The 17039-nt window shown below is 35.4% G+C and overlaps 1 protein-coding gene across 2 annotated transcripts in view; it reads right to left on the minus strand.

Moving 5' to 3' along the window:
- LOC128680735 (uncharacterized protein) overlaps window positions 1-17039 on the minus strand; it is a 44992-nt gene that overhangs the window by 15639 nt on the left and 12314 nt on the right. Inside the window, exon 2 of one of the 2 annotated variants that reach the window (XM_053764090.2) lies at window positions 2286-2336. The exons of the other annotated variant lie outside the window; for it this stretch is intronic. The gene's annotated coding sequence lies outside the window, so the exon portion shown is untranslated. The remainder of the gene's footprint in view (window positions 1-2285; window positions 2337-17039) is intronic. 2 annotated transcript variants of the gene reach the window in all.

A 17039-nucleotide genomic window follows, 5' to 3' on the forward strand; every position in this document is an offset into this window, starting at 1 on the left:
GTGTGTTTGTTTGTCATTAATTATACCAGTTGTTGACATTTGAGTGATAGATAACATTGTTGTGAAATTGTAGAGAAATTGATTGCATGCATGACTTGCCATCGTAATCCCATAATGGATTGCCATTCCGACTCGAGAAGAAGAAGAAAGATTGGAATGACTTTTCTTAGCGAATGATTATAAATAACACTAAGTCTTATTACTATGAAGAAAAGCTAAGAATGTGTAGGTAGGTATGTAGAATCCCGCTTTACAAAAAAAATTTTTTTTACAGTTACAGTTACAGTTTTTTTACACAAAAATAATTTTTGACTCAAGCTTTTATTGGTGTCGGAGTGATCTTATGTATATATTCAATGTGTGACGAAAATAAGAATGTCCGTGCTGAAATCCATTGAGGAGTTCCCATGTTTGGAGCCGTTCCTGGGTACACCATCAGGTCATGCTTATCAAATAATGCATTGTCATCCAAACTTAACGTGTGTAATAAATTTCAGCTCAATCGGTTGAAGATATATGCTTTAAAAGTGAGTTGCAAGATTCAGGACAGGGACAAAGCGACATACATAGCAAGTTATAAAAGCTTGTAATAAAATCTGGCTACAGTGATAAGTTAATATTTATTTTTTCTTTTCAAGTGAAGTCTGAGTGTTAGTAACACTAGTGTTTTAGTCATGTCGCCTAAAGGCATATAACACCACACATTAGTCAACTAAATACTACTAAACAGTCTACTAGTGAGGGTTTCTTCACGATGTTTTATTTAACTGGAAGCAAGTATGAAAAAATGACATGAGTGAGATTGGATTTGTAGATTAGAACCTGGGACTTTTCGATCGCAGGCGTGCGTATTAACCACTGAACCATCACCGCATAATTAAATTGTTAGTATACAACCCATTCAAACGTAATAGCTTATTACCTATAAGTTTTTCAAACGAGTACAGTCGACCACATGTCAAGTTACATTGATCTCTATGCCGCGGTAATACGAGCGAATTTTGGATAGCTTGATATGCATGTTCACTGTACACGCATAGGATCTAGGTCATCTGCAAGTTACGAGGCAGAAACTAAACGTTCAAGTGAAACTCAGCCGGTTTGGTTTAAATAGACCTCCTTATTCCATTTTAGCTCACGTTTGCAATATTTTCCTACTACATAAAGTATTTTGAGATAACTTATCTAACTTCCATCGACATTGGCATTATAATAATGTTGGCGCTGAGGGCTGAATATAGGTTATAAATTGACTGTATTTATATGGCGCTGAATTTGTAGATTAGAATTTATTATTCTGTCAAAGGTGCGTACAAGATGTAAGTAAGTAGGTATATAAGATGGCGAGCAACAAATTTCCGTCGCAGCGCGTCCCTTCCCTTGACGTCCGTCGTCGCCCGTGTTGCCGCTTTGGCCGCAACAAATACGTTTACTTCACTTGTTTTCAAATTTTGCACAGCTCTTTAAATACAATTTGTTTTTCGTAGCATTTTTTCGTAGACTAAATCCTGTACGTAGACAAATCCTATGCAAACCATTCAAGAATAAATAATTAAATATATTAGGACAAATCACACAGATTGAGCTAGCCCCAAAGTAAGTTCGAGACATGTGTTATGGGATACTAACTCAACGATACAATATTTTATAACAAATACATATATAGATAAACATCCAAGACCCGGGCCAATCAGAAAAAGATCCTTTAGTGATAGATAACCATACAACTAACTAGATAATTCCCGAATCCTACAATTAAGGAATCCTTATAAGAGTGAATATGGATTGTTTGGGCTTGCGTGTATCGTATGCTCATCTTCTCATGAGGCTAGGTTGAGGTCAAACCCACTCAAATCATTATTAAAAGAATAGATTCAGTTCATATACCTGTAGTGTACGCGCGCATGCGTCAGGCACGTCATTCGGCCATTGACTGGATCCGAGTGTGCGTCTGTTGCATGGTGTGTACCTACATATTACGTGGTAATAAAACTTATTTTATTAATCCCTGAACCCTATAATACCTACATACAATGTACCCATACTCCGTAAATTCTACTAACATTATATTATAATGCGAAAGTTTATGAGGATGAATGTGTGTATGTATGTTTCACGCAAAATCTACTGGATCGATTGTTATGAAATTTGGTACACGGGTAGATTATAACATGGAATAATACATAGGGTACTTTTTATTCCGAAGTTCCCACGAGAGCGAAGCCCCGGGGCGCAGCTAGTACCTACATACAATGTATGACCAATAAATTCTATTACATAAATACCTGCTATTCTTATGACCGATGTTCTTAATACAGCAAAAACTTGTGTAGTACCTGAAAACACCAGAAAAAAAAACAATTAGTACCATAGGTCGAGCATCGAACTCGCTAAGGCAAACAAGCAATTTAACCACTGAACCGGATCGGTAATAATTATTCAATTAGTGTGGTAATGATGCCGTCACGTCAAGCAACGCAGATTGCGGTCGATGATAGGATGGGTTGAGGCGTGTGGTTCCCGCCTTAGGACTACTCCATCGTTCCGTGATTGTCGCATGAGGCGATTAAGGGATAAGGAGCCTTGGTAGACAGCTAATAGGTAACGACAACGTTCCTAAACAGGACGTAAGGCAGGCAGACATTTACAGATAAATCTTACAGTTATTGCGGTGTACTAACTCTAGTTAATTTCGTAAATCATAAACTGGATAGATGGTAACCACAGACTTATCTCAATGGTAACCTAATTCATTGTTCATTCAGAAACGCAAGAGTAGGTAAAATATTTAAAAAATAATTCGAAACATTCCATTTCACCTATTCCAAATTCAAACAATTTTTGAAATCGGCCAGTTCGAAATACGTTGCGTATTCGAAAGATTTCAAACTTACGATGCGTATCGAACATAATCACATACATAGATTTACAGCAATCTTGCAACACGGAACAAATTGACGCAAATTAAAACCAACCCTACGCGAATGGCTTAAGATTGAAAATATCTTGAGAGTTAACGATGCAACTTTATGTACTTAAGTGCAATCTGTGCAAACTAAATCATACTCTATGTGAATGGTTTAAAATTGACAATTGTTTCAAAGTTTTCTATTATATTTCTTTGAAAGGATTTGGAAGAGTGATTGATTATTAACTTTGTTCTATTTGACGTAGAAATGTAATTTTAAGTTGATCATAATGAGAGTAGACACTCTTGTTATGAAACAGAGTTATGGGTATAGCATTTGAACATCTGTTATAATTGAGTTTTCAATCAAATTAATGATGATTATTACATCTAACTGCTTTGGTATACGGTACACGGGTAGAATATAACCAGGAATTACACATAGGGCACTTTTTATCGCGAAATTCCTAAGGGAGCGAAACCCCGGGGCGAAGCTAGTAATTTTTTATAATCACGAAACTTGCATCGCCGCTCCAAATATTTCCAAAATATTTTTTTTCTCTCTGTAAAATGTCACGTTTGTACTGTGTTCCGTGTAACTAGATAAGTTGTCTAGATAATCCGTTTCGTGTTTTATTAAAAATAAAATCATATATTAATTGCCATGTCTAAATTGTCAAAAAATATTGAAGAGAATTTGCCGTTTTGTCTCCACATAATTCAGACAATAATGATATTTATCATTTGGGTCATTATAAATCATGTCAATTAATACGCACATATAATCTGTACATATACTGTTAATTAAGCACGTAAAACCTTTAAAATATATCATGTCAGAGAAAAGTAACTCGAGAGTATGTTTAATATTATAGGAAGCAATCGAATACACACTAATTAATTTTAAACTCTATTGCATTTATAATAAGGACTTCAAATTCACATAAACTTACATGGTTACGCGCGTTCTAGTCTCGTTTTGATAAAAAACAAGTGAAATGACAGGAAGAGTGACCAGTCCAGATGCAACTGGATCGAACCGGTTCGAATTGGACCGACCGGTGAACTAGTATTAAGCGGTTCTTACTCGATAATACTTTGTTGGTCAAATATTGTTGTTACCGGTTAGACAACGCTAACTAATCTGCTGGTAATAAATATTATGACTAATATAATTGTCAATCTTTATAAAAGAACCTACTGGTTTGCCATATTTAAATGACGTCATTGGCCAATTATGTTAGTAAAATCATAGTAAAATCCAAATATTCATTACACCATGGACGTATAAAAAAAAGATCTTTTTTTATACGTGTATTCCACTTTCTTTTATCGAAAACTAATTATATCATTTATAAATATTTATACAGAATCTAAACAAGAAATCGCACCCGTGCGATATGGTTGCGAAACTCGTAAATTAATATGCAGATTTGGAAAGCGGTTGATTCACGATCATCAAATTCGAAAACACTTCTGTTTTATCTGTGACCCTTTTTAAAACTATTAACATTTTTATTTCATTATCTGCAGTCTTCATAACAGTTCAATCGTCATACAGTTTTTGTAACAGAATTATTTCTTCTTCTTCTTGACCTTACCCCACTCATATGGGGTCGGCACAGTATGTAAGTTCCTTCCATTTCGTTCTGTCCTTTGCCATACCCATTGATACTCCTTTCCTATTCATACTATCCTTGACACACTCCATCCATTTCTTCTTAGGTCTTCCTTTATTTCTCCCTTTACTTCCATCTTTAATGGATCTTTAATCCTTGTACAGACAGACTTTGACAGGAATAATTGCAGTGGTATGTTCGATGACTCCGCTTTTTTTTTTAAAGATTCGGCTATTATTTTACAAGTCGGCCGTCTGCCTGACGTCAATTCTCCTTGGGAATGCTATCGTTTTTTGTATGTATGTTTAATTGGTACGAGTATTTAAATAAATATTTTTTTTTGTTTGTTTTTCAGGAATATATGAAATCAGTATTTCCTGACTATAAGCAAATGGGTTGTGAGTATCCAGGCATGCGAGGTGCTGCTCCCAGTGGACCAGTGACCCTTTCTCATTTAATGTAAATACTTTTTGGATCCAGATATCCCAGCGTTTTTTTAATCCGGCGCAAGGTTTCCGATATATGTAGAGATTTGGCGCCAGCTGGTTCGGGTGTTTCTGTAGTCTTTTGATACAGCTGGCACCATGAGTCTGTACTTCATCCTTAATCATGGGCATATTCATAATTTTGTACCTCTGTTATTCTAAACTACTTTTGTTCACGTTGGTTATTATCATGATATTAGAGGCACTTGCCGCTTATATAATAATGCTCGCTCGTTTAAATAAATATAATAAAATAAACATCGGCATTTACACAATATATACCTACCTACTAGTACAAGCACGACTTCCTTAGAAAGCGCAGGATGGCATGCTCTGCTGGACCTGCATGGACATAGACAAACCACTTTTACATCCGACTCGTGCCTTTATGGTAATCTGCGCCCATTATTTATATGATCAAATTAAATCTCCCGGATGGTGTAAACGCTCAGGATATTCTGGTAAGGACGTTCAATAGTTTTTTCTTAGTGCGTTTACTCTGTCGTTTAATATCGGAGCGGACAGGTGTAAATTATCAAAAAATATATAGCTTATCCCCCGTGTTTTTCCCATGTGAATTTTGCCTAGGAAATTAGTAGTAAAAAGTATGTATAAAATTGGCTTAAAAATAATTATTGAAAAAAAATTAATGTTCAACACTTCACACTAAGCAATTAGCTTGTGTATAATGTATGTGTTTCTCTTCTCATATCTAGTGTAGCGTCTAGTGTTTCGCCACGTCTCCCATTTCGAACTTGTCGTGTCCTTCCGTGTTCGGTCCCAAACCTTATTTACGAGAAAATATTTAATAATAATTAATTAAATTTAAATTAAAATCTAGATTTAAAAACATTCTACAGCATTTTTTTAATATTTGATTTTTTCTTTGTCTTGTAGTTCAATTATGGAACTGTTAATGGTAGTGGCAATAAAGAAAATATGAACATTTTTTTTTCTTAAAGCTCCCAAAATACCTTGCTTGTCCGCAAGATAATAAGAGAAATACGCATTACCACCTACTGTGATCGCTCTAATATGTATGTCTGTTAACATGATGTGGACAGACAGATATAAATGTAATAACAAGTCGAGAACAAGTTCGGCGAAAGTGAAAACAGCCAGCTGTGTCTACATCATGATATATCGGACACAGGTGTAAACGATGAGTAAAGGAAGCGCGGGAAAATTTATTTGATTGATGTGACTTTCCTGTTCACACAGCCCGAGGGATTTCGTGAAGAGTCCATTGTGCTCAGCGTCATTGTGCTCCGTTGATATCTTTACGTTTTGATACTGACGTGAGTTGACGTAGGTATGTCAAAACTGAATTTTTTTGTTGATCTGTCGACGGACGACAACGTGACGGAGCGCAACGAAGCAATGGGGCATGGCTGTAATACGGTTAGGAACCGTCTGAGTAGTATTTCATATGTGATCAATAAGGGTCAAACAGAAGACCGCAGTGCGTATGACCATTCCTCAGGTGAAAAACTGTTATATGCGAAAAAATTTCGCGAACTTTGAGAATTCTGTTTTCTCATTCGAATTGAGTGTATATATCAACGTGCTAATGAGACGGCAGGCCAAAGAATGTTTAGATAAAATGGTATAGTTTGCGTTTCGCGTTAAATTCAACGTCATAGTTGACTGATTTATCCCACGTAGGCGAAGAAGAAGCAACAAACTTCACAGCCTTTTCTTCAAAGACGTCAATTAACAAAATATTGGTCTTATATTTTCATCAGCAAGCAAGGAAATCGAGGGAGTTTATTGAAAGGAAACATCTCGCAAAGTAGGTATGGTGAAATAATGTGTTACAATGTCTGCTTTCTCCCATGATGGATGGGATGGCAACCAGTTTTTTATTGGACGTTTTGTAAATGCTGGGATGACGTAAGGGCGTGCTAGGTGGTCGGTAGGTGTTACAAAATGATGGGATTATTACGCGAAAACATGGTTGTTTTCACGTGGTAAATGTTTTGTTTATTTATACTTTACTGTAACCAAATACTTGTAATACTATTACTTAGTGTCTGTTGTGTTGCCTTATAAATAAAAAAAAAACCAAAGAGACTATATGGACTCAAAGCCGTGGTCCTTTTTTTTCGCATTATTTATTTTGTCCTATTGTTCTTTGACATACCGGTTTTACCCCAGAACTGGAAAACGGAGCGTAGGACATCCGGCAGCTAGATGGGTCGACGATGTAAAGGAAATTGCTGGCAACAACTGGATAGGGATGGCTCTGGAGAGAGATTGTTGGCGGAGACGGAGGGAGGACTATACCCTGCAGATGATGATGATGATACCGGTTTTGGCATAATAGGTCTAAGGCATAATTGATTTTTGGCATACGTGTAAATGTGCCATAAAGAACATGTAGGCTAGGTTAGTTAACATGTAATGTTATCTTAAAATCATTATGCCATAATACAGTGTGCTATGTTACATTATGGCTTAAATTTTTGTAGATACACAGCCCACAATCAGGGCAACTTCTGTCTGTCAAACCTTCGGAATACGACGAAGATTACGACCTCAGTGACGTAGTAGCCATTGCGTCTGTCGACTGAAGGTCCTGGGTTCGTGTCCCAGTGGGGGCAAATATTTGTTCTTGTGATCAAAAATATTTCTCTGCTGTTCTTGGTGCAGTGTGCCCGTTCTGTGTTTGGGTTAAACGAACCCGTGTTTAGTATGGGTCATTGAGTACTGTAATATTTAATCTATACCTACTATTATTATAAAGAGGTAGTGTTTGTGAGTTTGTGAGTTTGTATGTTTGAGGCGGGTAATCTCCGAAACTACCGAACCGATTTCGAAAATTCTTTCACCATTGGAAAGGTGCATTATCCAAGATTGCTATAGTCTATATATTATGTCAAAAATCCCACGGGAGCGAAGTCCGAATCTAGTCTGATATATAATTGGAACAAAAAGACTGGAAGATTGGAACAGAAAAAATGTAACATCCTGATTACCATCCGGTTCCGAAGGACCATTATAGTAGTTTACATAAAGAACTATAAATACAATGTCGTGATTTAGAATCATGGACAAAATGGAAGGGTGTGGATAATCGCCAATGTCTGACCTTTACGGCGGCCTTCGAGAAAATGATCTGTTTTATGGTGAACGGTGCCTATCATGGTCTGCGTTAAATAATTTTAACACAATTTTTGAGATAGCATTTTAGTATAATTTGGTTTAAGTTTTTATAACATAGACGGCGGTGTACATTTTACGATTTCCTGAATCGCGCTATGAAGTCGTTTTCACTATTAATGGACTGTAAAATCAATTCCTCGCCTTTACGCAGTTTCATTCTGGGTTTATTCGAGACTGTATCATCCACCTAGAGTCCCAAGTCCCAAAAACTAGAACACCCTAGACACCAGCACCTACCTAGGGAGTTCTAATTTTTGGGACCTGGGTAATGTATTATCCACAATCCGATTATATATTATCTCACTATATTATTATATGTTATCCACTTTTGTAGAACATTAAAACACCGAAAAAGCTAGAGTGCAAATTAAATTAAAACAATTTTCTTTTTACAGTCGTATTCCTCATGATTGAGGATCGTGGTCATTAATTGGAATGAAACACACAAAGACTTTCTTTGCAATATTAAATTAATAGAGTAGTGTTGCCATTGCCCACTCCATTTCACACACTAGATGATAAATTCTCTAGTGTGTGCAGGTTTCCTAACGATATTTTCCTTCACCGGAAGCAAGTGGTGTCTATGAAAGCTACTATACATGAGTCAGTACTATACAATTGAATTCTTTACTAGTGATAATATAGAATCAAAATATTTGATATGAAATCACTGCAAAGTATTCGTTTTTCATAGTTTTCATTTTAATAAACTGACGTGAGTATGTTATAATGTAACTTGTTAATTTGATACTTACAAGCTTTTACCCACAACTTCGTATGTGCGTAAAATTTCAGGAAATCCCTTAAACTCCCCGGGGAACCTACACATCAAATTTCAGCTTTCTACGCCCAGTAGTTTCGGCTGTACGTTGTCTGTCAGTCAGTCAGACAGTAACGCACGAGTTTTATATACATATATATATATATAGATTGTTAAGGCGCTTTATACCCGCACACTAGCGTAACCTCATATTTTTATCAATTTCTTGCATTTCTTAGCGAAAAATAACAGATCATGCTACATGGTAAATATGTTATGTTAAATATGGTATTGGTAAATATGTTTTAATAATAATAATAAGGTATTTATTTCAGGTCAATAACCCATAGGTATATACATAACAACATATAAATAAAATTAAATTAAAGTTTTGTAGAAAGTAAATAGTTTTCCATTACACAATGTCGATACTTAGTCAAAATTATCCCACAGTTAATATAAGCTCTCAATTAATAATAGATAACAATGGCCAACCAATCGCAGATCGGAATGCGGGGTCATTGACCACTTTCATCACTTTCGACTTCGATGGTTCCAACGACGCAGCCTCCACACCTGCGCGTGCGCGCATTCTTTGACCTCTAGTCGAATATTCATGAGGTTGAGCGACATCGCTATTCTTGATTTTTCGTTTACACTTTCGATTTTCGATACATTTCGATTGACAAAAACTCGAATCTGACATGGAAATGATCTGACAAAAGCTGACTCTGGGCTCCGATGCTCAACGGGTGCGGAAAAAGCCGGGAGAACGTTCAGATGAGGGAAAGAGATCATAAATACTTATATATATATAAAACTATATTTTGCCCGCGGCTTCGCCCGCGTGAATTTCTCTGCAGAAGCGGGACAGACACGATTTTCATACAAACTTTCACCCCCCCCATTATAATCATTTGGGGGTCGATTTTTGAAAATTCTTCTTTTCTACGTTCTTTAACTACATGCGTACGAAATTTCATCAAAATTGGTCCAGCGGTCTAGCCGTGAAAGCGGAATAAACTTTGGCATTTTTAATATTAGTATGGACAGTTTGGATTCTCCCTTATATGACTGACAGGCAACAGACAACCGAAAAGTTGTATATCCTTTCAAATTTATAAGAATTGTATAAATCTGATACAATTATGTATATTTTTCACTCTGTAAGAAGTTTAAAGTAAGTTCTTATAAGAAGTGTAAAGTAGGGTGATATTACCTAGACATCGTGAGGAAAATATGCAAACACATGCAAATAAATTTTATATCATTTGGCAGGTCACAAAAAGAAATGCTACATACATACATCACAACACCTATTACATAATCTTTAAATAAATATGATGAAGAATCATCCAAAAATAAGCCAAAAAAGATAAAATCTTCAACATTACGTGAAAGCGAGTGCATATAACATTATACCTTTGTATAGAACAAAAATTACATGTAAAAAAAAATATATGCAAGATTGAAATCTTTTGATGAAATATATAGTATGGAACTCATTTACTTTACGCTCGTTGGCTTTCGAAACTATGTCAGTTTCGTACGGTTTCGACCCAATAACACCACTACGGTTGGTTACTTTCTATGGTGTTTAACACTGTGTGGGTTAAATAGTACCTTTATGAGCCCAAATAATCGGCATGTCAACGTCAACTTTCTACTATTTTTCCTTTAACTTTCTATTGGTTTTGTTATTATTTTCGACTAAATTTATTGTACTGGCCATCAACAATGTATTAGTATAAATTAGAAGAAGTAAGTTAGAGATGGGTGTTCGATGTTCAAATATTTTTTGACATTGACAGATGATTTTCCCCGCGTGTGTGATGAATATTTTTTATACATTGTCTGTTTAAGTGCCTTATTGGTGGTCACTTTCCTACGTTACTACACTTTTCCATATGATGGCATGGCGATTTTGCAGCACCACGCTAACCATATCGTTGGCAATTTGCTGCCAACCAAGAATTATTCAAAATCGTTCTTTTATCTTCATTGTAGTTTACTCTGGTTATGATTCTTGAAAAAAGGTATCAATGTACATCTAATAGTCTTTATAATCTGGGATTGTACAACAGCATTCCTAAAGAGGGTTGACGTCAGACGGGCCAGTTTAAAAATCATTGCGGATTCTGTTTTTCAGGCGTCATAGCCTGGAATGCAATCGATAACATGCGGAGATGAGATAGAAAGAGTCTGCAAGTATTTTAATGAGCAAATAAAGTAGTGAGTTTTGAATGTACGTATTGATTGGATTGTGAATCTAGAACGAAGTATAGATTATGGTTCATTGCTCCAACGTGCTTATTAGTTCACTGGTCACTCAGTACTAATCTACTGGTTACGTACAGTTACCTCATGATTACTACTTACGTAATCCCGGTTATTGAACCCATTTAACCTTGACTGTTGGTTTCCAGAGAAACAATGGTTTCGTAACACTTGCATCACGATGTACATTAACACCCATTGTGGGCGGAGTGTTGGGTGAATAATGATTTAGTTGGTGAAATCGATGGTGTTTTGTATGCGATTAGTTTGTTAGCTTGTTGTGGATTTAGCCCATGGTCAGTGGTGGGCAACGAACGTGTCTAAGGTCGGTATTACACTTATTCAATTCTATCGTGAGGTTCATTCTGCTATGTGCTACTGGTGGGAATTGGTCAACTCGCTTATTATATAAATAGTTTATTCGGTCAATCATATTTAATAACGTTTACAAGCTTTTATTTAGTTTCACCTGTCGCGTTGTCTGTCTGTAATCAAATCTTGCAAGTTGGATTTCTCTTACTTCCAATTGTCCTACAGAGTTAAAATTTCCCACGTCGCTTCAATTTCTGTGACAATGCATTATAATGACATGACAAGCGTGAACTGATAATGCACTCATGATCAGCTCCCATCGAGGGAACTCCTCGACGATTTACAGCACGGACATGGGTTTTTTGTCACGCGTTAAATGTCCCAATACCTCTCAGATGACAATAAGCCTTAGATATAGATAATGATAGCTTGTGGTAAAAATTATATCTTTGTAAAATACTTGTTCATGTTAGCATTCGATCACCATCATTTTAGACCATGTACCTTGTTTGTTTTTTGAAAATATACATATACAAGGCAATAACGATAAGTCCAGGTACACAAAATTCTAGTAGTTTGTAGCTCTTAGAAATATTACCATGATATAATTACTATGTAGCGCGGTGAAGAAATGTCGAAAATATCATGCCAACTTTATTAATGATTACACTTTAAGTATCAAGCATACACACACACACACATACCTGAAAGCGACATAAAATTATAGATAGACCAAATAAAAACCTAGTTTGGAAAATCACCATTCCATTATAATTAAATATGATGATCACAACGAGTGTCCAACTTAATTAGCCGAAACATTAGCTCAGACAATGACACAACGCGGTTTCCCATGACCTTCCAAGCATAATCAATTTAAACTGGTGCGGCCACTTTCACCGGCCGTGATCGTGACACTGATAATGGTCATTTAGCTGTTGGGAAACACTCGCTGATCTGACCTTTCAGCCTGGAACTTGACCAATGCTGCGCTATGCTATGCTAACTGATGCTAAGGTACGAACGTCTAATAATAGGCTATTGCCAAGGCCAGAGAATTGTAAAAAATATGTATAATCTAGATAAAATAGATATATTTAGAATCATTATGATAATTCATAGACTTTAACAATGCAGCTGGATCTAAATACGAAGATTTAAAGTTGGTTGGAAAATCCATTTTCAAAAAGTATGAAATTATAAAAACAAATTTAACCATCATAAATAACAAAAAAATTGTAACAACTTTTATTAAGAAATGATCACCATAAACGTAATATTTAATGTAGCTGTCGAACAAACATATCTTTCTTCGCGAACATTTTCGCACGTTGTGTCGTCGCACGGGTCATTTAGTATGGAGCGTTTGGACGAGTCCAAAAATGTTTAATTTTATTTTTGTCATATCTTTGAAACAATTATCATTATCACAGTATTTTTTACACTGGCCCGAATAGAAAGGAGCGTGGGAAACTTCCGCGTGATTCCAGAAAATTTTCATCTCATTATTATTTTCAAAAGTAATTAGTTTGTCACAAATTGCAGTAGTTAATATCACAAATTGCAAGTGGTAAACATAGAAACAAAAGGCGAATTTCTATTGGTTGCTTGAACCTGAAAATTCGCTTCGTACAACACAGCCTCGGTTGAGTCCGTCTCTAAGGCGCCGGTATAACATATGTTATACCAAAATAATATTCAAAGTGTGAATATTTCAACTTAAACTATATATCCTGTTATTTAGATTATTTTGAAGACAGTATAAACCCAGGTTTCTAATGAAAGAATAGAAAATTATCCAAAATTTTCACCCACTAAAAGTACTTACATACTGTTATTACATGTCATTATACAAAACATTTTTACATTTATCTTAGTGGTCCAGCTTGCGTCTACTCAAAGCTAAACATATTGTTCAAACATTTTTCCCACTTTCTTTGAACATTAATCATGGCACACTAAAGATATCGCTTTTGGCGCAAGAAAATCACGGATCTAGGTCTCGAACGACCATGTAACATAATGGTCAGTCTGTGTAGTGAAAATGTACACGGAGTACGTCAAGTTTATTGCAAACCCGGCTTTACTACCGCTACATACGGTCCATGTGTGGCGATTCGACTTGAACGAGACTGTAAGTGTCGATTATCCTAGATTTCTAAACGGGGAAATTATTTCGAGGTCTGTTCTGAAACTTATTCTATACTAGGTTTATTTCGTGCATATTATATATCTATATATACATATAATAAAACTACAAGTATGAAAAGTATAATAGTTTGTCTGTACATAGGAGATATTAATGAAAAATAATTATCGGGGATTTTTAGACTAATAGAAGCCAAAACAATATTTTATTAGAATTTTTGTCCGTATGTTTGTTTTTTTACGTATCATGCAAATTCTACTGGATGGAATTGGATGCGGTTTTCACATTTGTATAGCAGATAATCTAGTTTAAAATCTGGTATAGGTTACTTCGCGATATGTTACTTAGAACCCGAGATATGGACAATAATAATTGAGGTAAGGTAAGGTATATCCACTTTATATCCATGTGAAAGAATCCTATTTTATGATCACGATATCGTAACTCGGACACAGACATAACTATTTGTTTTAATATCAGAGATTACTATTAAAAATAGAAAGTACTAATTTCTTATTTCCTAGAGCCGAGAAATTGCATTCGAGAATCCAACTGAATGTTTGAAAGTGTGATTTATTGCAGAGAGCTTCGGCGAGCTTCCTTATTATTCTTGCTGATTGGTCGAAAGCTGCAGCCACTGTGCAAGTTAATTAGCAAGCGCTATGATGAGAAATACTGTTACGGGCTTATTTTAAAAAATCGAATTTTAGTCACTATTAATTTTGACGTTGTTTCAAATTAAATAATTTTATTGCAGGTAAGGTTATCTATACTCTATACTATTATTACAAAAAGGTAAGCGTTTGTGAGTTTATATGTTTGCGGCGGGTAATCTCCGAAAATACAAAACCGATTTCAAAAATTATTTCACCATTAGAAAGGTACATTAACCAGGATTGCTATGGGCTATATTTTATCTCAAAATTCCCAGGGGAGTGAAGCCCCGGGCAATATCTAGTTTAGTATAAAAAAAAGTCTTCCTGTGCGTGTGTTGCCAAGCTTTCTTCTTATAAAGATTTTTAGAATCGCCATTATATTCTATTCTTTTATCTTTTTGTAAATATCTTAAAATGTAAAAACATCGACTACGAGAGTAAATATCTCTTCATAGTCGTATTTCCTCATGGCTGAGGTTCCTGGTCATTACGTGGAATGAAACACAGAACAACTTTCTTGGCACTATTGTCGTTACCATTCCTAAATAACCAGTGTGCAGGTTTCCTTACTATGTTTTCCTTCACCGGAAGCAAGTGGTGGTCGACGAAATCTACTATACATGAGTCAGATTGGTATACAAACTCATGTGGCACGAGTAGGATTCGAACCTGGGACCCTTTGATCCACAGACAGGCGTCTTAACCATTACACCACCACCGCTTCAGTACATACCGAGTAAATATGGTGCAGGTAAATAATGTATAAGCTAGTTTAATATTCCAAGCAGTTTGCCTTGCGCCCACTGCGTGAAAATCAACTGGAGCTACAGTATTTACCATTAAGCCAGCTTATATATCAAAGCTAGTTATGACTAGCTTTTATCCGCGGCTTCGTCTGAGTGAATTTTCCACGGGAACCTTTATTTTTCCATCGTTCTCCATATTTCAAACACGTGTGAAAAACGTGTGCAAAATATCAAGATGACTAGCTGCGCTCTGTTGCTTCGCCCCCGTGGAAATTTTGGGATAGAAATTACCCTATGTGTTATTTCAGGTTATATTCTATCTGTGTACCAAATTTGATAACAATCCGTCCAGTAGATTTTGCGTGAAAGAGTAACAAACATACACAAATACACTCTCACAAACTGTCGCATTTATAATATTTGTAGGATGGGATGTACGAGTACTTACGATAGATATCGCTATGGAGAAACCTCACATACCTGTGAAAAGAAAATTATCATTTATTGCCTTATATAATGTAGTTGACTGAAAGCATTTTTTAAAAGCTAGTATATTGAACTTATAAGTGACTTATAGTTAGTTTAGTTTTGGTATTCGAGGTGGGATTTTTGATTAATTTTTATTTAATTTGAAGTTTATTTTAATTAAATTTGATTGAACTATAATGTGAAATAAAACAATACCATAACTAGTTACCACTATGATGTCGGAAGTAGTAAAAGTCATGTCAGATGGCTTTAGGCGACTTTAGCCGTGACATATTCGATAAGACATAAGAATGCTATCCCAAATATTCAAATCCCAACTAATATTGCAAATACGAAAGTAAGTTTGTTTGTTATATCTTAACGCATTATTTACTAGACCGATTGTTATGAAATTACCTGTTAGTAATCTGGAACCTTTTTATCCCGAAATTCCCACTGGAGCGAAGCCCTGGGGCACAGCTAGTGACAAAATAACGAATCAATGATAACGAATGTGGGTGAAAACGTGTCCTTGTAACATATTCAAAGCCACAGATTGCATAGTGTTCGTTTGTCTGTGTGTAGAATAGCAAATGTTATTATTCTAATTCAAGCTGGCTTTCAATGGCAAGATTTACATCATAAGCACAATGTAATGTTTCGTAATGTAATTTATGTGTTTACATCTCAACTAATATTATAAATTTAAGTACCTATACTCTATTAAACATGGATTGATACAAAAAGTAAACAAAACAAAAAAAAAGACGAGAAATAAGCCAAAAGAATTAACTAAGCGACATTACTCTATAAAACAAAATCTAAAAATTTATTTATTTATTTATTTCATCATCTTTCTACTACCATTACAGTTACAAACTATTGTGACAGTGCAGCTTAAATATTACGTCCTGTAACATATTATATACAAGCTTACTCGTGTGAAGTCACTCAGTGTGCAAGCAAATAAATCGATCTCGAAAATGTAACTTTAATCGAAAATAAGAACAAAATTAACAATGAAATAAACTTTTTTTTTTTGTTCAAGGTTTGTCTACCTTTTGTCTCAGTCCAAGATAAATAAATATATATATATAGCCCCAAAGTAAGTTCGAGAATTGTGTTATGGGATATTTTATAACAAATACATATATAGATAAACATCCAAGACCCGGGCCAATCAGAAAAAGATCATTTTCCATCATGAACCGACCGGGGATCGAACCCGGGACCTCTCGGTTCAGAGGCAAGCACTTTACAGCATACATTTAGTTTGATGTATGAAGAAGGTCATAGGGTACCTTTCATCTCGGAAAAAAAATGTCCTCCGTGGAAAATTCACAAGTTCTCTATATAATTTGTCTAACAAATAATCTTGTTCAAAATTTATCAGCATAATTAGCAACTCATCATTGTGAATTAAATTATTTTTAATTAAGCTCTTGCAGGTGCTTTCAAAGCTTGCACGTGGGCGCTTTAGAACAGCCTTGTTGA

The sequence above is a fragment of the Plodia interpunctella genome, chromosome 25 (genome assembly GCF_027563975.2).
Source record: "Plodia interpunctella isolate USDA-ARS_2022_Savannah chromosome 25, ilPloInte3.2, whole genome shotgun sequence".
Lineage (NCBI taxonomy): Eukaryota > Metazoa > Arthropoda > Insecta > Lepidoptera > Pyralidae > Plodia > Plodia interpunctella.